This window comes from Zingiber officinale, chromosome 9B, assembly GCF_018446385.1.
Source record: "Zingiber officinale cultivar Zhangliang chromosome 9B, Zo_v1.1, whole genome shotgun sequence".
Lineage (NCBI taxonomy): Eukaryota > Viridiplantae > Streptophyta > Magnoliopsida > Zingiberales > Zingiberaceae > Zingiber > Zingiber officinale.
The window spans coordinates 52,826,590-52,831,394 of NC_056003.1; the positions used below are offsets into that span (position 1 = coordinate 52,826,590).

Below are 4,805 nucleotides of genomic sequence, written 5' to 3' on the forward strand. Positions count from 1 at the left end.
ATGTAATATCAGTATTGTTTAATGACACCGATTCAATTTCCAAACTAGTGAAAACCCCAATATTATCACCAAGCAAATCACAAAATTAAGTTAATATTATTAATTCACCAAACAAATCACAAATAAAAATGCACCGATATATCTAAACACACCAAGTCAATATCCATATAATCAACACATAAATATTCTTCTTACAACATAAAAAAATAATAAATATTGTGTACATTAAGTCAGTATCCACAAATTACACTTAACTATTCTTTTTACAACATCAAAAGGTAACATATATTGTACACATCAAGTCCATATCCACAAATTACATTCCATAAAAATACATGTATCCTCCAAAGCTTTCAAAAATCGAATACTTTTGCTAATCAAATGTAATCTAGCATGTATTTAGCCCACTCGAACCACACTTTATCAATTTCAACTATAGAGTACTTGAGATTTGTAAACTGTAAAAACACATAAATAATATATTAGTAAAACCAAGTACTAATCACTTTGCAAAGACATTCTTCGAAAGCAAACTTTGAGAATGCAACAATAAAGCTCTATGTTAGTCTTAGAAAGTAAAATGAAATTCTCCCTACACTAATAGGATACCTCAACAAATGTGAGCAACTACATAAATATAAAGCCAGATAAAATACAACAACATTACCATACAAAAACTATTCATCAATTCACAAGACTTCTTTACATAAAGTAGTGTTGAATATCCAAATCTAAGAAATGATTTGTCTCAAAATAGTTAACTAGTTTGAAATGATATTACAGGTATTACATTGAATTTGTATATATTGTACTAGATGGCGACAAGGAAAACAACATAATGATTCTCTATTGATGTATCATTCTAAAAGCATCAAATTTCAATCTAGAAAGAAAAGGACTATAAGAATGTCAAGAAAAAAGTAAAAATAAAACTGTTAAGTTGAAGACCAATGAGATCAAAAGACCACATTCAATATTAGTGAAAAAAGAATTTTAAGGGGATCTTGGCCAAATTACTTACTCATTCTTTCCAGCTTCTCAATTTGCTCTCGAATAGCCTCAGGATCCTTTTTCAAGATGTCAACCTCACACACCTTCTTCCTTTCTTTCTTGTTTTATCATATAAAATATGTTAAGGTTAGAAAAATAAACACAATCATAGGATTTAAAAGATGACTGTTTATCACAGTCTACACTACTATAAAGTCAAATGAAACAAAATGACAAAGTCGAGAGATGACTCAACCACAGAGAAATCACATATATAGATATGTACATATAAATCTACATGCATACTAAGTAGGAATAACCATGTACGACAAGATATTAAACTCATCTGATAAAGTTATAATATTAATTAACAGAAATTTGAGCCTTAGAACAAAACATGATGAGAAATAACCAACATGATTATTTGTGGCGATTTAATGTCAGAGCAAAATACTAGTACTTAAAACAATAAATAAAAATATATCATCAGATTTTTTTTTTAGTTTTTCTTTCTAGAATCTCAAAACTCACAACTGGGAGAGCATCAATGAAATTACTGAAGATGGTGTCTAGTGGGCAGGTGTGATAATCAGCAGGAGTGCAGATTACCGCCAGATTAATCGTCTACAAAGAAAACAAAAAGTTGTATTGCATATACATTAGGATCCCTTGCGACGATGATGGAAAAAAGATTCGCTCAAACGATCACGATCAAGGAAAAGATACTGAGAAGTAAAGCGACAGTAAAAAAATGCAGAACCGCACAGATCACACTGAAAAAAAGGATTGAAGGTAAACAAGTGAAGAAGAAGAATGAGAAGGGAACAAAGGGATGAGAAGTTTTTTCTTTCCATTTTTTGTTTGTCTCCGAAAGGAGTTATTACTTTTGAATTAATGATGTCGATCCACATGTTAAAACTTGTGCTACAATGGCTCTGAAAAAAACAATCAAAAAAATATAATGTTTTTTGTAAATTGTGACTAACTAGACATTTCTTCAAAAGACTTCGTTCAGTTACATAAATTATTTACATATTTACATAAGTTACAAAACTAGCATAAACGCAACATATTTACATGTGTGTCAGTCTAAAGTAATTTAGGAAACTCGTTCAGTTACAAAAATGGAAGACAAGATAATTGCATACAATAATGCAGATTAAATTTAATGCTTAAAAAGTTAAAAGATTTTTTTAATTTGTAGATCAATATGCCATGGCCATTCATAAATTATTTCCATATAATGCCAATAAAATGTGAAATTCCAACATCTAAAGTGCACGATAAAAAGATCATAATAAAAACAGAATATGAATGACTTCCATGATAGTGCAAATATTATGACACAGGTAAGACACGCCCCTAAAAAAATTCCATGCAATAAAGATGGCATTCTAACCACTCAAGAAATAAAACTACTATAATAAAAAGAAACACTCAAGAGACAAAACACACAAGAAGGAATAAAATTCGGCTAAGCACGAAAAAATGCATAGGAAACCGAAAGGATGACTGTATATGAGAACAGAAATAATGGACAAAATGTGCTTAGCTTCAATCTCATAAAAAAAACATTCAAGGAGTGAGATTCCAGAAACTATACGAACTGGACAAATGCCATCGAAAACATAGATCGAAGAAAGATAAGAGTCGATGGAGTGAGGAGATGGTATACCCCAAACCTCCATGGCGATTGGCGAGAGTGAGAAGGAAGCTGTAAAGCGGAGGCGAGAGCGATCCTGAGAAAAAAAAAAACAACAGCGGCAGTGCTAGGGTTTATGTTCAAAGGGGAATTTATAGAGTAAAGGTTGACTGAAACCGGGTGCCACACTGGCCAGTATCATAGTATCATTTAAGATCCGAAAATGAAATTTCGGGTTCGAATAATCAATGCCTTGAAATTGACCCACGCTTTCAACAAAAAAAATGGTAATCAAGAGTGGAAAAGGGGGAAAGGAAGGAAATTTACACGAAGAAGAAACAGATGCAGGAGAAGGCTGGAGTACCATGTGAGGGTATTTGTCTTCGTCTATGACTTTAATGTTCTCAAGCTTGATGTTGAGGTATTGGTCGACGGAGTGGAGGGTTCCTCTGATGGCAAGATCGTTCTTCAGCTCCACCTGTCCACCATCACTTCTTTACCTACCAACTCCTTGAAGTACGAGAAGAAGAGCTGCAACGAAACAAAAACCAAATCGAGATAAGGAGAGAAAAAACTTCAACCGTAGGGAGTCGAGGATGACAGAGAACGCTATTGTCGAAAGCAAAGGTACCATCTTTGCGGCAAAGATCGAGAGGGAGAGAGGAAAGAGGGCAGCGGTGAGGTTCCTGCAAACTTAGAATTTAGAAATAAAAGTTACGATTTGATCGTCTTCATCCGATCGGTGAAACTTAGTATAACCTTTCCACCTGGTCGTCTTCATCTTGCCTCCCTCCGCAGCTACTACTCTGAAACCCTAGAAAGCAAGACCAACTCGTCACCTCTCCTTTCTCAAAATACGAAGAAGGGCTCCTCTTCTTACCCAAAGAGAGAAGGTGGAGGAGATGCGTCGTGAGTCAATCTTGATCGAGAGAGGAAGAGGCGTCGATCTAGGAAGGGGAAGAGGGAGATGAAGCTGAGAGAGATGGTTGGACGGACGGCGACGAGGAGGAAAGTGGTGGAGGCGTCGCGACGGTATACGGTGGACGACGCGATATAGGTTTAGGTTTGGAGGAAAGAGTGAAATGTTGTAAATTTTGGCTAAGTATTGGTAGGAAAATTAAATTATTTTATTTTGGTTCATTAACACCACTTTTAACAACGGTTTTTTACTATCCAATTTCGTAGATAGAACAAGGAAGCTATCATAGACACCGGGTTTTAAAACTGCTGTTAAAACCAGTGTCTATTAACGAAAAAAAGGCGCTCATAGACATCGGTTAAAAAATCGATGTCTATGAGCGAAAATCTGCGCTCATAGACACCGGTTTTTGGAAAACCCGGTATAAAATACTCAAAGACATCGGGTTTTGCTTAAAATCATTGTTGTTCCACCGATGTCTATGAGGGTTTTTCTTATAGTGAATCCCTTGTTTTTCTTCTCTAAACCTATTTATCCCTTTGCTAAATGAAACATGTCCTCATACATTCCCTCAACTCCTCTTTTCCCCCACTCCTTTAATTCCCACGAAAATAGAGAGAGGGAGGGAAGTAGACAATCCCTCTTTTGCTTGCTCCCTTTTCTTAACCAAGAGGGAAAAGAAGGTAAGCAACTTGGTTTTCTCTTGTTCTTTTTGTTTAGTTTTCTTTTCTCCTTTAACTAAATTTTTCATTCCTTTCTATCCAATTATTTCTCCTTATCCTAATGGTTATCATTCCTCAATTTATCTCCATCAATTGTGGGAAGTTCAAGGTTCAATCCTTGACCTCACCTCTTCTTATTCTATATTTTCTTTTGTTTTTATTTTCCTTTTTCTCTTATTCTTTTCATTTCTTTATGCTATAAGGAAAATAATATTCATATATCTATTTTATAATTTCGTGGGTGTAAATAATGCCTCCATGTTTTCAGAGCGAAGACCACAGCTGCTAGTTCCAGATCGTGAATGGGGTAACTTCTTTCGTGCTCTTTGAGTTGTCTGGAGGCATAGGCGATGACTTTGCCGTCTTGCATGAGTACAACTCCCAATCCTAATAAGGAAGCATCGTTATACATATCAAAGCCTTTGTTGCTTTCCGGAAGAGTAAGGATCGGGGCACTGGTCAGCCTCCGTTTTAATTCTGTAAAACTCTTCTCACACTCCTCCGTCCATTCATACTTTTTATTTTTCTTGGT

At 35.2% G+C, this 4,805-nt stretch overlaps 1 long non-coding RNA gene across 10 annotated transcripts; it reads right to left on the reverse strand.

The window, feature by feature from the left end:
- Positions 1–206: 206 nt before the first annotated feature.
- Positions 207–3,696, reverse strand: LOC122022327. 10 transcript variants are annotated; one of them, XR_006122945.1, is made up of 7 exons: positions 3,513–3,696; positions 3,400–3,446; positions 3,264–3,325; positions 2,997–3,163; positions 2,666–2,729; positions 1,022–1,614; positions 207–458 (listed from the first exon to the last, which is right to left on the reverse strand). It is a non-coding gene; the product is annotated as an uncharacterized LOC122022327 (long non-coding RNA). The 10 variants fall into 10 exon arrangements; XR_006122944.1 differs by having other exon boundaries at positions 1,022–1,105; positions 3,513–3,693; XR_006122947.1 differs by having other exon boundaries at positions 1,022–1,109; positions 3,513–3,693.
- Between the last annotated feature and the right edge of the window lie 1,109 nt (positions 3,697–4,805).